Genomic DNA, 18,239 nt, shown 5'->3' on the forward strand with positions numbered 1-18,239 from the left:
TACCTATGTAACGAAACTGCACGTTGTGAACATGTACCGTAGAACTTAAAGTATATTTTAAAAAAAAACCAAAAAACCAAAATTAGGTGTGGTGGCACATGCCCCTAGTCCCAGCTACTCAGGAGGTTGAGGCAGGAGAATTGCTTGAACCTGGGAGGCGGCGGTTGCAGTGAGCTGAGATTGCGCCACTGCACTCTGGCCTGGATGGCAGAGTAAGACTCCATCTCAAAAAAAAAAAAAAAAAAAAGTGTCTATCTAACAGCCATGTGGGGCCCCTGAATTCTTTTTTTTTTTTTTTTTCTTGAGACGGAGTCTTGCTCTGTCGCCCGGGCTGGAGTGCAGTGGCCGGATCTCAGCTCACTGCAAGCTCCGCCTCCCGGGTTTACGCCATTCTCCTGCCTCAGCCTCCGGAGTAGCTGGGACTACAGGCGCCCGCCACCTCGCCCGGCTAGTTTTTTTGAATTCTTTTGAAATGTAACATGAAGTCTTTTTGTAAAATGGACTTAGTTATGTCAATGTCAAGGGTGCTCCGTACATGTTGGGAATTCAAAACAGACATCTCCCCATTTTTCCTCCCCCTCCCCTCCAGAGATAGGGAGTCTCACTCTGTCACCTGGAGTGCAATGGCATGATCTTGGCTCACTGCAATCTTGTGACCCACTACGCTTGGCCTTAATATTTTCTATTATAGTTTATGTTAACTCTTTTTAAAGAAATCCTTCCCCACATTAAGATCATAGAAACATTATCTTATATTTTCTTCTAACACTTTTAGAGTTTTACTGTTCAATTCAGGTTTCCAGGGGTTAGCAAACTGCTGCTCATGAGCCATATCCAGTCCACAGCCTGCTTTGCCCTTGAGCTAAGATTTGTTTTTAGTATTTTTAAAGGGTAAAATAAATAGAATATACAACAGAGATCGTATGTAGCCTGCAAAGCCTGAAATACTTACTACCTGGTCTTGCTCCAAAATAGTCTGCTGACTTTTATAGTCTAATACAGGAAACATCGATTTATGTAGGATATGAAGTGGCACCTGTAATCCCAGCCACTCAGGAGGCTGAGGCATGAGAACTGCTTGAACCTGGGAGACAGAGGTTGCAGTGAGTGGAGACTGCACCACTGCACTCCAGCCTGAGCAACAAAGTGAGATTCCGACTCAAAAAAAACAAAAAACAAAAAAACAAACCAAAAAAAAATGCACCTCCCCTTGAGGTGCATTTACCAGCTTGCTTACACGATCTTTTTTTTTTTTTTTAAGATGGTCTTGCTGTCACCTAGGCTGGAGTGCAGTGGTGCAATCTCAGCTCACTGCAACCTCTGCCTCCTGGGTTCAAGTGATTCTCCTGCCTCAGCCTCCCAAGTAGCTGGGATTACAGGTGTGCATCACCACACCCAGCTAATTTTTGTATTTTTATTAGAGACAGGGTTTCACCATGTTGGCCAGGCTGGTCTCAAACTCCTGACCTCAGGTGATCCACTCGCCTCAGCCTCCAACAGCGCTGGGATTACAGGTGTGAGCCACTGTACCTGGCCTGTGTTTTGAAAACAGATGGATGATCTATGTTTAAAAAGTCTGATTTTGGCTGCAACTGTGTATATAAAAGACCTCTCAGCAATCTTGTGCCTTGGTTCCCCGGAAACAGATACCTCACCTATATTTGGTGGTTGGTGATCTGGAGACAAATAGTATCCTGTGTGACTGAAAAAGATCCCTGGAATCTGTGCCTGTGTGTCTCAGAACACCGTCATATTTACCTGTATTTTATTTCGTTGGATTTTATTTTTCATGCTATACTGTAGCCTTTGTCTTTCTTGGAGTCTTATGTAAATATAACTTGTGGAGTCATGTTAAACTGTCCAACATCTTACCCTGAGTAACTGCTATAATTGCAGTCACCTATTTTAAGGAAAAACGTTGTGCTTGAAAAGGAAGCATATTTTTGTAAACTTAAAATCAAGTTCAATGTATTTTAGAATTTATTCTCAATTTAAGAAAACAGTTTAGGAGACTTTCCTGCTACATTCTAGAGAGGGATTAATAAAAACACGTCTTACATTTGGCTTATGATGTTTCAAAGGGAAACCCATCTTGCACACCTTTTGGCTATGAAGGAAAGAGAAGCTTATTTTATTTGACTATAGGATCAAGCCACATTATCCATTCATGCAATAAAACCAGGACTGCAACAATTACTTAATTTCCATCTCTCTGATATCAGGGACTATTTCTCAAACTATTTAGAATTCAGAAGGGGCATAACACCCGGAAGACTCATTTTCCTCAATCCCCAAATATTTCGTTGGTTTACAAGAAACAAAACCCTGTATAAAGATGATGGCTTCTACTATATTTCATCCAATCTGAGATACCTTTGGTTGTATGGCACACCACAATTTTATACACCAAGTTCTTCATTTAAATATGTTGAGCCATCAATTGTATGCCACATTTTTTTAGCAGTGGTAATATGTTGGAAAAATGTCTACCTTAGAATTGATGAGACAAAGTTTTATCCAAGAGCAGCACAACATCTTCCAGACCCATTTACAAATACTAGCAAATGCTAGGGACATAAAGATATACAGTATTGTATTGAATTTTTTACTAAAACAATGAACCACTGCAGTTCTGTGGGGACCCGAAAGCCTGAGGGTCATGACTAACTCAGCATTCCATTGGAGGCTTTATGATCAAACAGCAAACTGTTTACCATGAATGCAGAATGTGAGCAAACTCGTATCTGCACCTGCTGCCAGAAGGTATGCTGAGGGCAATCACTCCCTGGTGCTGTGCTCCTTGAGATTATCTACTGGGACATCTGGAGCCTACTGTTCAAAGAATGCAGTCATGCAGGCCTGTACTAAATCAAGTAGCTGACTGACAACCACCCCCTCCTCCTTATTTTCTTTACTCAGTAAATATGAAGTGCTATAGACGCTCAGAGCCCTTGTTCACTAGAAGCAAGGAGCCCCCAACCCCTTCTTCCAAACATATTCTTTTGTGTTTATCGTTATTCTCGCATTCATCCTCCTTTGTTCAGTCCAGTAGGGTCCATGGCACAGTTCAATTATAATTTATGTAGCATTATACAAAGATTCAATGCAGATATTCTATGGGAAGGCTTTATGCACATTTAAGCATACATACTACAAATTCACAATTGTGATGTTAACACATGCAGTTCCCAAATATGAACAATCATTTTTATAATAAAAATAGGTACAAAACACTTAAATATTTGGTATTGTTCTGATATTTTTTGCTTTGTTTTCTGACAAGCATATTTATTTACATATTTAATACTTTCTATAATGCTGATTATATAATGAGAGCAGAAAAAAAATACAGATGAAAAAGCATGAGTTCCCAGATTCATTAACATACAAATTTATTTTTTCTTTTCTTTTCTTTTTTTGAGACAGGCTATCACCCAGGCTGGTGAAATCTTGGTTCACTGAAACCTCCACCTCTTGGCTCAGGTAATTCTCCTGCCTCAGCCTCCTGAGGAGCTAGGACTACACATGTGCACCACCATCTCCAGATAATTTTTGTATTTTTTGTAGAGACAGGGTTTCACTATGTTGAAAACGCTGGTCTTGAACTCCTGAGCTCAAACGATCCTTCCACTTTGGCCTTCCAAAGTGCTGAGATTACAAGTGTGAGCCACTGCACCTTACCTGAAGTACAGAATTTCTCCCTTTGTGTCAATTATCTGAAACTAATGTAACTGCATTTTATGCCAACAACATCCCCACAATCAATAACACATAGATGTTCCTTCTTGTTTGTTCCCACTGGCTTATATTGAATTGACATTTATTGGAAAAGGTATTACCTCCTGACTGGCACCATGCCCAGCACTATTCTCTGATAAGAAATGATGTGTAAGCTTGAAATTAAAGTTTGTTCACGTTTTCTGCAGCCTTGAGGTCTCACTCCTATATTAACCTTGTGGTATAATGAGCTAGTTCTTCTCACTGCAAACTTTCAGATATTCACTCCATTTATTATTTCTCTCCTTTGTGTGTTTTCTGATGTAGAATGAGGCTGAATTTGCGGGAGAAGGTTTGCCAACACTCAGTGCATTCGTAAGGTTTCTCACCTACATGCGTTCTTTGATGGATAATAAGATGTGACTTCTGGGCAAAAGATTTCTGACATTTGCTGCATTCGTGGGGTTTCTCTCCTGTATGTGTTTTCTGATGTAAAACCAGGCTAAACTTGATGGGGAAAGTTTTCCCACATTCACTACATCCATAGGGTTTCTCCCCTGTATGGATTCTTTGATGAGTCGTGAGACTAAACTTACGAGAGAAAGTCTTCCCACACTCAAGGCATTCATGAGGTTTCTCTCCCGAGTGAATTCTCTGATGGATCAGGAGATAGGACTTCCGGCTGAAGGCTTTGTGACATTCTCCACATTCGTAAGGTTTCTCTCCAGTGTGAGGCCGCTGATGAATATTCAGGTGTGACTTTTGGCTGAAAGCCTTCTGACACTGACTGCATTCATAGGGTTTTTCCCCTGTATGAGTTCTCTGGTGTAGGATGAGACTAAACTTGATGGAGAACGTTTTCCCACATTCATTGCATCCATAGGCTTTCTCTCCCATATGAGTTCTCCAGTGAGTATTGAGGAATGACTTTACACTAAAGCCTTTTCCACATTCACTGCAGTGATACGGTTTCTCTCCTGTGTGAGTTCTCTGATGTCTACTGAACTCTGATCTCTGGATGAAGGCCTTCCCACATTCATTACACCCATATGGTTTTTCCCCGTATGGGTTTTTTTATGTAAAATGAGGCTAAACTTAAGGTGGAATGTTTTCCCGCATTCATCACAACCATAGGGTTTCTCTCCTGTGTGAGCTCTCTGATGGATCATGAGCTGTGACTTATTGCTGAAGCTTTTCTGACATTTGCTGCATCCATAGGGTTTCTCTCCGGTATGAGTTATTTGATGTAAAGTGAGTTTTGACTTATCACTAAAACCTGTCTGACATATACGACACTCAAAGCATTTCTCTCCTGTGTGAGTTATTTGATGTTTATTAAGGCATGACTTATCAGTAAAAGCTTTCCGACATTTATTGCACTCATAAGGTTTCTCTCCTATATGGGTTCTCTGGTGTAAAATGAGACAGGACTTCCTGCTGAAGGCTGTCTGACATCTACTGCATCCACAGGGCTTCTCTCCTGTGTGTGTTTTTTGATGCTTAATGAGGTCCAACTTCTGGGAAAAGGCTTTCCCATAGTCACTGCAGTCATACTGTTTCTCTCGTTTTTGAGGTTTCCAGCATTTTATGAGCTGTGACTTATGACTGAAACCCTTTACACATTCATTATATTCATTGTATTTCTCTTCAGCATGAATTTTCTCATGCTTAGGATAAAGAAAAACTTCGTCATACCCATTATATTCACCTTCATTTCTTGCATAGCTTCTATTTCGAATAAAGTACTCTAGATCAGGATTCAGGTGTTTCCCAAGTACAAAAGGGGTATGAAGGTTTGAGCTCAGATGAGATATTATTTTGCCAAACGTATGATATTTGTGGTGCCTCTCCATAGTTTCAAGGCTGCTTTGGTTTTCTCAGTGCCATTCTGTGTGATCATTGAATTGCCAGACATCTTCTAGAAAGGAGACCAATTAATCCACTTGATCATGTAATAAAAGGGGTAGATGCTCACAGCAAGGGCCAAGGAGAGAAGAGGAAGTGAAACTGGGTAGAGAATGAAAGTCTGAGACATTTATAAATGGAAGAAGAAAAAACAACAGAAGAAACTATGAGAGGTATGAAACACACATAAAATGAAGATAAGGGAGGAAAATTTAGGAATACTTGAAAATGGGGCTATGACTATGGATTAGGGGGATGGAGACAGGGAAAAGCAAGTAAACTAAACATGCCAGGGAGAAAGATTAACCAGGAAAGCAAGTTCTGAGATTAGCCAAAGAGGGATTTGATCAGAGTACCTAAAAGAAGAACATAGATTCTTTCAAAAGTCAAGCAAAAGAGTTCTAATACGGAGAGATTAAAAAGTGGAGGCAGTATTAAGGTATGTGAGGAGCTTATGTTAGCTGTTCTTAGTCACATTCACAGCTTTAAGAACTTCAAAAACATTTCTCCAAACAGCATTTCAGAGGTGCCCCCCTATTTTTGTTTAACTGGGGTATTACTTCAAGTTCCCCTACAGGACTGGTTTTTCACTTACCTGGACAAAACTGACTCTGGATTTCTTCCTCTAGCATCCATGGTTTTCCTTGCTCCAACCAGAATAATGCATCTGCTTTGGCAACCTGATACTCTAGAAAAACATCAAGGAAAATCATAAAGGACACATGAACGCAAATACTAGGGCTACGAGACTTCTGAAAAATTATGTCCTTTTTTTTTTTTTTTTTTTTTCAGCTGGAGTCTCACTCTGTCTCCAGGCTGGAGTGAAGTGGTGTGATCTTAACTCACTGTAAGTAACCTCTGCCTCCTGGGTTCAAGTGATTCTCCTGCCTCAGCCTCCCAAGTAGCTGGGACTACAGCTGTGTGCTACCACACCCAGCTAATATTTCTATTTTTAGTACAGATGGGATTTCACCATGTTGGCCAGCATGGTCTCGATCTCTTGACCTCATGATCCGCCCCCCTTGGCCTCCCAAAGTGCTGGGATTATAGGCGTCAGTCACCACACCCAGCCAAAGATTACATTTAAGGGGTTAAATAATTTGTATCTAGGCCAAGTAAAGGCCTTTAACGTCCTTTGGAAATGAGAGGGAAACACTCTGTTAGAGGCCAGAAAAGTACTAAAAATCTATGATGTATTAAACTGAAGTCTAAAAAAAGTAAAGTATTTGTGAGGCCCGACCCTTTTTAATCACTCAGAAAGGAAGGGCAATTGATTACCTACATTACCCAGAAAAACTATGCTTACCCAGTGATACCAGGTTGCTATAATTTTCCAACATCACATCTTGGTACAGATTCTTCTGAACAGGGTCCAGTAGCTGCCATTCTTCCCAGGTGAAACCCACAGCTACATCCTTGAATGACCGTGAGCTCTGTAATAGAACATTCCTACTCAAATTCTAAAGAATTACCATTGTGTAATGCTATTAATACAAATGATAATTTCTTTTTTTTTGAGACGGAGTCTCGCTCTGTCACCCAGGGTGGAGTGCAGTGGCCGGATCTCAGCTCACTGCAAGCTCTGCGTCCCGGGTTTACACCATTCTCCTGCCTCAGCCTCCCGAGTAGCTGGGACCACAGGCACCCGCCACCTCGCCCAGCTAGTTTTTTGTATTTTTTAGTAGAGATGGGGTTTCACCGTGTTAGCCAGGATGGTCTCGATCTCCTGACCTCGTGATCCGCCCATCTCGGCCTCCCAAAGTGCTGGGATTACAGGCTTGAGCCACCGCGCCCGGCCTCCTTTTTTTCAAATATGAGGTCTGACTATGTTGCCCAGGCTGGTCCCGAACTCCTGAGATCAAGTGATCCTCCCACCTCCGCCTACCAACGTGCTGAAATTACAGGTGTGAGGCCACTGTGCCCAGGCTCATAATATCCTTTTAATTATGAGCATTATGAAACCTCTTCAAATCCACTGGAAAACCAAGTAGGAAGTCAAAATATACATGTATAACTCACTTGGGACTTGGACATTTTGTGGTGCCCTTACATACAGCCAGCAACGGGAATATTTGTTCTATTGTTGACTCTGGCTTTTCTCTGAAGCTGGTCACTGGTCAAACATGATGTATTGATCTTAATACCTTCACTTCCTTCCCTTACAGGAAATATTTTATCCCAGGAAGCCAGGACCTGAGGATTAAAGGAATTCACTGCCTTAGTAAACTATGATTATAACAGATGTTTTGAGTTGTTTGAGTTGTGCATATGTGTGCCTTAGATACACGCATATACACAATTATTTAACTGTTAACTGTGTTTTCTTCAGGTGATAGGTTAATCTAATAATTTAAAGGAAAAAAAAGTAATATACAGTACCAGATGGTTGGTTTTACAAGAAACACAATTATTTTATATAGCAAACACCAACAAAGTCATCTTCATTAAATTATGAAATTCTGCCAAAAACTATACCCAAAGGTCTTCATTTGGAAAAAGACAGTTATAAAGAGAAAGGGGGAGAAAAATCAAACGAGAAAATTTTAAAAGCCAAAAAAAAATCCAGAGAAACAGATAGAAGTGGAATATTGTTTGTTAATCCATCTTGGGTACCTACTACGTGCTAAGTATTTTTACTATATGAGTAGTTATTAATGATTTTGTTTTTATACAAATAAAAAAAGAATCTCAGATAAGTTGAAAAACTCGCCCATGTTCTCACAGTATAAATGCAGAATACAGATAAAAACCTAGGTCTGCTCAAATCCAAAGTCTGTATGTTTTGCTGAGTCAAACTTACCTATAGATGTTCTGACTGCTTCCCTAGAAAACCTATACTTAAACATATTAGTAATATATTAATAAAACGTATTAGTAATAATACATATTATTACTAAATAATAAAACATATTATTTATTATTAAATAATAGTAATAAAACACATTAGTAATTGTAGAGAGCCAGAGGCTGGGGAATTGTGACCAAGTCAGCATTCCACTGAGGCTATATGATCAAACAGCACATTGTTTATCATGAATGCAGAATGTGGGCAAACTCGCTTCTGTCCCAGCCCCAGAAGGTTTGCTGAGGGCCATCATCCCCTGGCGCTGGGATTCTTGAGGTTATGTACTAGGACATCTAGAGCTCATTGTTTGAGGAATGCAGTCCTGCAGACCTGCTCTGGACTGACAACCACCCCCCTTCTCACTACCAATAAATCCTAAGAGAGCTCAAAGTTCAGGGCCCTTGTTCACTAAGAGCAAGGTGCCCCCGACCACTTCTTCCAAATACACTCTTTTGTCTTTTGTCTTTATTCCCTCATTCGTCCTCCTTTGTTCAGTCCAACAGGGTCCGCCGCATAGTGGCTCAATGAACAGCGACAGAATCGGATGACATAGTCACGTCCGAACACAGGGACACAAGGACATGAATGAAGAAGGTCTGCTGGAGCAGAGGAACTGAAATTGACCAGATGAATGGGGACCCCGGGATGAGCTGGCTGGCAGCAGATATGAGGTCAGTACATAAAGAGGTACTGTGAGCACTGCTTTAAAGAAGTACTGGGAATGGGAAGTTTTCTGAATCAGGGTAACATGGGGCAGAATTTGTCTATTGAAGAAAAACACTATGTGCAGTTGCTTAAAGTTTTACTTAAACTGGTGCTCAGGTGTGAGGAAAAGAGAGATCAGACTGTTACTGTGTCTATGTAAAAAGAAGTAGACATAAGAGACTCCATTTTGTTCTGTACTAAGAGAAATTCTTCTGCCTTGAGATGCTGTTAATCTGTAACCCTAGCCCCAACCCTGTGCTCGCAGAGACATATGCTGTGCTGACTCAAGGTTTAATGGATTTAGGGCTATGCAGGATGTGCTTTGTTAAACAAGTGCTTGAAGGCAGTATGCTTGGTAAAAGTCATCGCCATTCTCTCATCTCAAGTACTCAGGGAAACAATAATACACCACAGAAGGCCGAGGGACCTCTGTCTAGGAAAGCCAGGTATTGTCTAAGGTTTCTCCCCATGTGACAGTCTGAGATATGGCCTCGTGGGAAGGGAAAGACCTGACTGTTCCCCAGCCCAACACCCATAAAGGGTCTGGGCTGAGGAGGACTAGTGAAAGAGGAAGGCCTCTTTGCAGTTGAGATAAGAGGAAGGCATCCAACCAAACACCGCATGTTCTCACTCATAGGTGGGAACTGAACAATGAGATCACTTGGACTCAGGAAGGGGAACATCACACACGGGGGCCTATCATGGGGAGGGGGAGGGGGGAGGGATTGCATTGGGGAGTTATACCTGATATAAATGATGAATTGATGGGTGCTGACGAGTTGATGGGTGCAGCACACCAACATGGCACAAGTATACATATGTAACAAACCTGCACATTATGCACATGTACCCTAGAACTTAAAGTATAATAAAAATAAATAAATAAATAAATAAATAAATAAAATAAATAAAAGAGGAAGGCATCTATCTGTCTCCTCCTGTCCCTGGGAATGGAATGTCGGTGTAAAACCCAATTGTATGTTCTATTTACTGAGATAGGAGAAAACTGCCTTAGGGCTGGAGGTGAGACATGCTGGCGACCATACTGCTCCTCAATGCACCGAGGTGTTTGTGTAGGTGCACATCAAGGCACAGCACCTTTCCTTAAATTTATTTATGACAGAGAGCCCTTTGTTCACATGTTTTCCTGCTGACCCTCTTCCCACTACTACCCTATTGTCCTGCTTCATCCCCCTCTCCCAGATGGTAGAGATAGTGATCAATAAACGCTGAGGGAATTCAGAGACCAGAGCTGATGCGCGTGTTCCATATGCTGAGCGCTGGTCCCCTGGGCCCACTGTTCTTTCTCTGTATTTTGTCTATATCTCTTATTTCTTTTCTCAGTCTCTCGTCCTGCCTGATGAGAAACACCCACAGGTGTGAAGGGGATGGCACCCTGCAACTTATGAAAAGTCAGGGCCGGGCGCGGTGGCTCAAGCCTGTAATCCCAGCACTTTGGGAGGCCGAGACGGGCGGATCACGAGGTCAGGAGATCGAGACCATCCTGGCTAATACGGTGAAACCCTGTCTCTACTTAAAAATACAAAAAACTAGCCGGGCGACGAGGCGGGCGCCTGTAGTCCCAGCTACTCGGGAGGCTGAGGCAGGAGAATGGCATAAACCTGGGAGGCGGAGCTTGCAGTGAGCTGAGATCCGGCCACTGCACTCCAGCCTGGGTGGCAGAGCAAGACTCCGTCTCAAAAAAAAAAAAAAAAAGTCAGTGGGACTTTAAAAATCCCAACGCCTTGCAAAACCCAAAGACTTCCAAAGCTCCAACCCCCCTACAAATTTCTTGGGTACCCATGCCTGCCTACGTCATACTTAAAACATCAGCACAAGGCCACCCTAGATCATCCTAGTTGATTCCTACAGGGAAACTATCACTGGTCTATCGAGACACAAACACTCAGACCCTCGTAACTCTTAGTAACCATTGAAGACCCTTAAAGGCAAGAAAAACTTCAGCCCCAACAATGACCTCCCTACAAGGCCACCCCATTCACTGACCACCTCCAAAGATGCCCCAATACTAATCTAACTCAGGGACATTTCAGCCACTGACCTCACCTGTTGGACACTCCAATTAGTGACCCTGAGAAGAACAGGGGTTATTATCCTTGGGGATAATCACTGACTTATCCCCAAGGATGTCTCAACTGTTGACACTGTCCCCTTCAACGCTGTCTCAAGAACTGAACTTCCCCCAGAAGGCCTAAGGTACTGATACATCCCCAAAAGATACGCAATTTCCTTCAATAATACGTCAATCACATCCTGGGAAAAATCACAATTGCTGAATCACTCTGTGGATCACTCCAATCACTGATCTGCCTCCAAGGTCGCCCCAGTCCCCGACCTTGGGGTTAGACAAAGGTTAACCTCAAGCACTAACGTCCTCTAGCCCACCCCAATCCCAATCTCAGGGAAAGCTGGCAGCTTTCCCTACCATCCCTTTTCCCCACACTGGCTAGCTCCCCTCATGGACCCCCAGACTCCCCTACCATAAATCTCAAATCTCCACAAACCCAACTCCTGATTCTGCTCCGCGAACGCGAAACTGAGCCCCCTTAAAAGATCCTGGGCCACCAGCTGGGTCACAAGCGCCCGGGTCCATCACTTTTGCTACAGATTCACAAGCCTGGCAGCTCCACCTCACTGGTCAAGTTTAATCTCTAGAGCCGCCCAGTCTGCAGCCTTACAGTCATCACCTTGGGCCCATTAGATTCAGCTTCCGGGTCTTTTAAGACAAAGAGGCTGAGAGAGAGTATGGCGGCGCTCTCGTAACTGATACATATGGGGGCCGCCATCTTGAGAGAGTCTCCCTACACCATCTTACCCCCACTCAGGATAATTTTATTGGTCCACGTTGAGTCCATCCCGGGCGTCACCAATGACGATGCGCATGCGCCATCCCATCGCTGTGCAACACAGGTCCAATCCTGCCCGGCAAGGCGCACCAAGCTTAGCATGGCCTCCTATGTTTTTGTCACTTATAAGTACGAAGCAGCTCCACGTTACAGCATGCGCGGCCATCTTGGAGAAGGTGTACACATCCGTACAGAAAAGAGCGACGTCCCTTAGGGGAGCAGGTGAAACGACCTCCAGGAGTGCTTATGGGGAACAGTATAGGGTTTGGAGATCACTGTGGGCACAGGGTAATCAGAGCCAGCTGAATGAAAAGATCTCCCTCACCCAGGGTTAGTGGTGGGTATTGGGTGACATCTCCAGGGTGAAAGGTGAAGGTAAAGGGACAGTAGGGGGCGGATCTAATAGTGAGGGCGGGGCCTTGCTGTTGACCAAGTTGTATCCCAGAAAGGATTGGTAGAAATTTTTGTGCAAGCTGCATGTCAAATCAATAACTTCTACTAAGTTTTGGAATTGCTGATCCAAAGAAAATGAAAAATTTTAATTGAGTAAATAATTCCAGATTGTTGTCCAAAAAATGTTCCATTAGTGTATATACTATACTAGCTGCTATCCATTGTTCCCAAGAACTCCACTGAAAACTACTAGTTAATATTTTATTAAGTGTATACACTTTTTTTGAATAGGTACCTATGTCAAGCATAATATTTGCATTATCTTACATAATACTATAAAAGCTGTAGATGGTAGACATAAATATTACCTTCATTCTGCATATTTAAAAAAGGCTTAGGGGCTGGGTATGGTGGCTCACCCCTGTAATCCCAGCACTTTGGGAGGCCAAGGTGGGAAGATCAACAGGTCAGGAATTCAAGACCAGCATGGCCAACATGATGAAACCCTGTCTCTACTAAAAATACAAAAATTAGCTGGGCATGGTGGCACACACCTGTAATTCCAGCTACTTGGGAGGCTAAGGTAGGAAAATTGTTTGAACCGGGACCCGGGAGGCAGAGGTTGCAGTGAGCCAAGGCACTCCAGCCTGGGCTACAGATCTAGACTCCGTCTCAAAAAAAAAAAAAAAAAAAAAAAAAAAACGCTTAGAAAGGCTAAGTCTATTGCAATACATATTTCCTCACAACCTTGGCCGTTTAATCTTTGTCGATCTTAAGGGTGAATTGTGGGGGAAAGAAAGAGAGATCAGACTGTAGAGAAAGGAAGATATAAGAAACTCCATTTTGATCTGTACTAAGAAAAATTCTTCTGCCTTCAGATGCTGTTAATCTGTAACCCTAGCCACAACCCTGTGCTCGCAGAAACATGTGCTGTGTTGACTCAAGGTTTAATGGATTTAGGGCTGTGCAGGATGTGCTTTGTTAAAAAGCGTTTGCAGGCAGTATGCTTGGTAAAAGTCATTGCCATTCTCCAGTCTCGAGTACCCAGGGACACAATACATTGCAGAAGGCCGCAGGGACCTCTGCCCAAGAAAGCCTGGGTATTGTCCAAGGTTTCCCCCTACTGAGACAGCCTGAGATATGGCCTCTTGGGAAGGGAAAGACCTGAGTGTCCCCCAGCCCGACACCTGTAAAGGGTCTGTGCTGAGGAGGATTAGTGAAAGAGGAAGGACTCTTTGCAGTTGAGATAAGAGGAAGGCATCTGTCTCCTGCTCGTCCTGATGGTAAGTTCAATTTACTGAGATAGGAGAGAACTGCCTTAGGGCTGGAGGTGAGACATGCTGGCGACAATACTGCTCTTTACTGCATTGTGATGTTTGTGTAAAGTCAAACATAAATCTCACCTATGTACACATCGAGGCACAGCACCTCTCCTTAAACTTATTTGTGACACAGAGACCTTTGCTCACATGTTTTCCTGCTGACCCTCTCCCCACCATTACCCTATAGTCCTGCCACATCCCCCTCTCCGAGATGGTAGAGATAGTGATCAATAAATACTGAGGGAACTCAGAGACCAGTGCCGGCGGCGTGGGTCCTCCATATGCTGAGCGCAGGTCCCCTGGGCCCACTGTTCTTTTCTCTACACTTTGTCTCTGTGTCTTATTTATTTTCTCAGTCTCTCATCCCACCAGGTGAGAAATACCCACAGATGTGGAGGGGCTGGCCCCTTCATGAATAAAAATCTTACCTTAGTTTTATTTCATATTTTATAAGTTGCTTGTTTATTTACTTCAGTATTTTTTTCAATTTTATATTGGTTATCTTTTTCTTATTCATACTGTGAATATTAACACCTGTTAATTCTGCCATTCCCCCCACCTCTAGATTTGTCTATATGGACTTTTCATATAAATGCAATCATATAATCTTAAGTCTTTTGTGACTGGCTTCTTCCTTTAGGACGTTTTCAAGGTTCATTTATGTTTTAGCATGTTTCAGCACTTCATTCCTTTTTATACCTGCATAATATTCTAATGTATGGCTATAGTTGAAGGGTTGGCCTGCCCCTCCACACCTGTGGGCGTTTTTCGTCAGGTAGAACAAGAGTCTTGAGAAAAGAAAGAGACACGGAGACAAAGTACAGAGAAAGGAAAGTGGGCCCGGGGGACCAGCACTCAGCATACGGAGGACCCATGTGGGCACAGGTCTCTGAGTTCCTTCAGTATTTATTGATCATTATCTTTACCATCTCGGAGAGGGGGATGTGGCAGTACAATAGAGTAATAGTGGGGAGACGGTCAGCAGGAAAACATGTGAGCAAAGGTCTCTGTGTCACAAATAAGTTTAAGGAAAGGTGCTGTACCTTGATGTGCATCTAGACAAACATCTCCACAAACATTTCTATGCATTAAACAGCAGCATTGCCACTACCACATCTCACCTTCAGCCCTAGGGCGGTTTTCTCCTATCTCAGTAAATAGAACATACAATCAGGTTTTACACAGAGACATTCCATTGCCCAGGGACAAGCAGGAGACATATGCCTTCCTCTAGCTCAACTGCAAAGAGGCCTTCCTCTTTTACTAATCCTCCTAAGCACAAACCCTTTATGGGTGTCGGGCTAGGGGACGGTCAGGTCTTTCCCTTCCCAAGAGGCCCTATTTCAGACTATCACATGGGGAGAAACCTTGGACAATATCTGGCTTTCCTAGACAGAGGTCCCTGCGGCCTTCCGCAGTGTTTTGTGTCCCTGGGTACTAGAGATTAGCAAATGGCCTGACTTTTACCAAGCATACTGCCTTCAAGCACTTTTTTAACAAAGCACATCCTGCATAGCCCTAAATCCATTAAACCTTGAGTCAACACAGCACATGTCTCTGTAAGCACAGGGTTGGGGCTAGGGTTACAGATTAACAGCATCTCAAGGCAGAAGAGTTTCTCTAGTACAGAACAGAATGGAGTCTCTTATGTCTACTTCTTTCTACATAGACCCAGTAACAGTCTGATCCCTCTTTCTTTTCCCCACAATACTACAATTTATTTTTCCCTTCATCAGATGATGGATAATTGAGTTGTTTTCACTTCAGGCTATTATAAATAATGCTGCTATAAACATTCATGCACAAATTTTTATATGGACATGTTTTTATTTCTCTTGGATATAAACCTGGGAGTGAAACTGTCAGATCATATGGTCAGTATGTTTAACCATTTGAGGAACTGCCTATTTTCCAAAGTGGCTGCACCATTTTACATTTCCACCAGCAGTATGTGAAGGTTCCAGTTCTTCCATATCCTCCCTACACTTGTTATTCCATGTAAATGGAATCATATAACATGTTCTCTCTTCTCTCTTTCTGCCTGACTTCTTTCTCTCAGAATAAGGTGTGGGGGAAAGAAAGAGAGATCAGACTGTTACTGTGTCTATGTAGAAAGAAGTAGACATAAGAAACTCCATTTTGTTCAGTACTAAGAAAAATTCTTCTGCCTTGAGATGCTGTTAATCTGTAACCCTAGCTGCAACACTGTGCTCGCAGAAATGTGCTGTGTTGACTCAAAGTTTAATGGATTTAGGGCTGTGCAGGATGTGCTTTGTTAAAAATGTGTTTGCAGGCAATATGCTTGGTAAAAGTCATTGCCATTCTCCAGTCTCGAGTACCCAGGGACACAATGCACTGCAGAAGGCTGCAGGGACCTCTGCCCAAGAAAGCCTGGGTATTGTCCAAGGTTTCTCCACACTGAGACAGCCTGAGATATGGCCTCGTGGAAAGGGAAAGACCTGACCGCCCCACAGCCTGACACCAGTAAAGGGTCTGTGCTGAGGAGGATGAGTGAAAGAGGAAGGCCTCTTTGCAGTTGAGATAAGAGGAAGGCATCTGTCTCCTGCTCATCTGGGAGGAATAGAATGGAATAGAATGTCTCAGTGTAAAACCGGATCATACGGTCTATTTACTGAGATAGGAGAAAACCGCCTTATGGCTGGAGATGAGACATGCTGGTGACAATACTGCTCTTTACTACACTGAGATGCTTGTGTGAAGTCAAACATAAGTCTGGCCTACGTACATACCAAGGCACAGCACCTTTCCTTAAGCTTATTTATGACACAGAGTCCTTTCCTCACATGTTTTCCTGCTGACCCTCTCCCCACCATTACCCTATAGTGCTGCCACATCCCCTTCACCGAGATGGTAAAGATAGTGATCAATAAATATGGAGGAAACTCAGAGACCAGTGCAGGCGCGCGGGTCCTCCATATGCTGAGTGCCAGTCCCCTGCGCCCACTGTTCTTTCTTTATACTTTCTCTGTGTCCTATTTCTTTTCTCGGTCTCTCGTCCCACCTGACAAGAAATACCCATAGGTGTAGAGGGGCTGGCTTCATAAGGTTGTTGACATTTATCCATATTGGTGCATACATCTGTGATTTGTTCTTTTATTACTGTTGAGTAGTATTCCAGGGTATGATTACATTACAATTTGCTTATACATTCATCTACTGATGGACACTTGGACTGTTTCTTGTTCAGGGTTTTATGCATAAAAGGGCCAAGAACATTCTTGTGAGACTTTGTGAGGACATATAGTTTCATTACTGTTGAATAAATATTTAGGAGTGGAATTCCTGAGTCATAAAATTCTTGCTTTTATTTTGCAATTCTCCTAAGGAGTCATATAGTTCTGTAAAGCTTTTTACTCTTCACAGATATCGAATATTCGATATTCGATATTTTAATTCCTGAGTCATAAAATTATTGCTTTTATTTTGCAATTCTCCTAAGGAGTCATATAGTTCTGTAAAGCTTTTTACTCTTCACAGATTAGATATTTTAAGTAACATGGTATGTTTCTGAAATGGAGTTTGCATTTTGGGGCATTTCCTATAGATTTATCATGAAGGACACATGCAAACTCTGTTAGAAATATAAACACTCCACTACACGCAGGAATTTCCTTCTCATTCTTCCAATGGAACTGTCTTAATTTAGGTTGGATCAGAATTAGAATTTAGGTTATGATGACTATGTAAATAATATTTATAGGTCAGTCAGGTAGTATTCTATGATTTCTTTTCTTGCACAACTTTTTTTTTTCTTTTTCTTTTTGCTTTTTTTCCTCAAGAAGGGGTTGCCAAGGCTGCCTGGTGCAGTGGCTATTGATAGGTGCGATCATAGCTCACTGCAGCCTGGAACTACTGGGCTCAAGGGATCTTCCTGCCTCGGTTTCCCCAGTAGCTAGGGCGCGCCATCGCGCCCGGGCTTGCACAACTTTTCATTCTCCTAGAGTCGTCTTATTTATTCCTTATAGGATTTTAGGCACTTGGTTCTCGGAAAGCCCCGACCTTAAGATTGACTCCACCTCCAGCAGAGGGAAGCCCTTCTCCGCTCTTAAGAAAAATTCCCGCCTCCCACATTGGATTCCCTTTTCCCGTTGGCTCCTGGCTGCTCTCCTTACCTGCACTGGGCGGTGACCATGTCCCTCAAACGTAAATAAGGTTCCAGCTGGTCGCTGTTTTTTCACTTTCCGTTGACGGGGTGAACAATATCCTCGTACCTCAGTTGCTTCTCTACACCCTTTTTGTCCTCAAAAATCTTCCTCTTGCCCACGTAGTTAGAAGCGTTTTCGCGGTATATGACTCAGGGTGCGATTGCTCTTTTTCCTCAGCGGCGGCAGCGTTTTCACTTGTACGGACACCTAACTTCTAAGATGGCCGCGTCCATTGTGTCATTCCCGTCATTCTTTGTGCAAAGCGGATGACTTTTCTCCCCAGCCAGCTAAGGTGCACGTAGCCCATCCTGTGTTTGTC

General features: G+C 42.9%; 1 protein-coding gene across 2 annotated transcripts in view; it reads right to left on the reverse strand.

Moving 5' to 3' along the window:
• The window catches only part of ZNF649 (zinc finger protein 649), a 34,969-nt gene extending 16,782 nt beyond the window's left edge, over positions 1–18,187 (reverse strand). For both annotated transcript variants that reach the window (XM_033224379.1, XM_033224381.1), the window contains exons 1-3: positions 17,888–18,187; positions 6,929–7,055; positions 6,218–6,310 (exon numbers count right to left, since the gene is read on the reverse strand). The gene's annotated coding sequence lies outside the window, so the exon portion shown is untranslated. The remainder of the gene's footprint in view (positions 1–6,217; positions 6,311–6,928; positions 7,056–17,887) is intronic.
• Positions 18,188–18,239: the final 52 nt, after the last annotated feature.

Source organism: Trachypithecus francoisi, unplaced genomic scaffold (genome assembly GCF_009764315.1).
Source record: "Trachypithecus francoisi isolate TF-2019V2 unplaced genomic scaffold, Tfra_2.0 Lachesis_group12, whole genome shotgun sequence".
In the NCBI taxonomy this organism is placed as follows: domain Eukaryota; kingdom Metazoa; phylum Chordata; class Mammalia; order Primates; family Cercopithecidae; genus Trachypithecus; species Trachypithecus francoisi.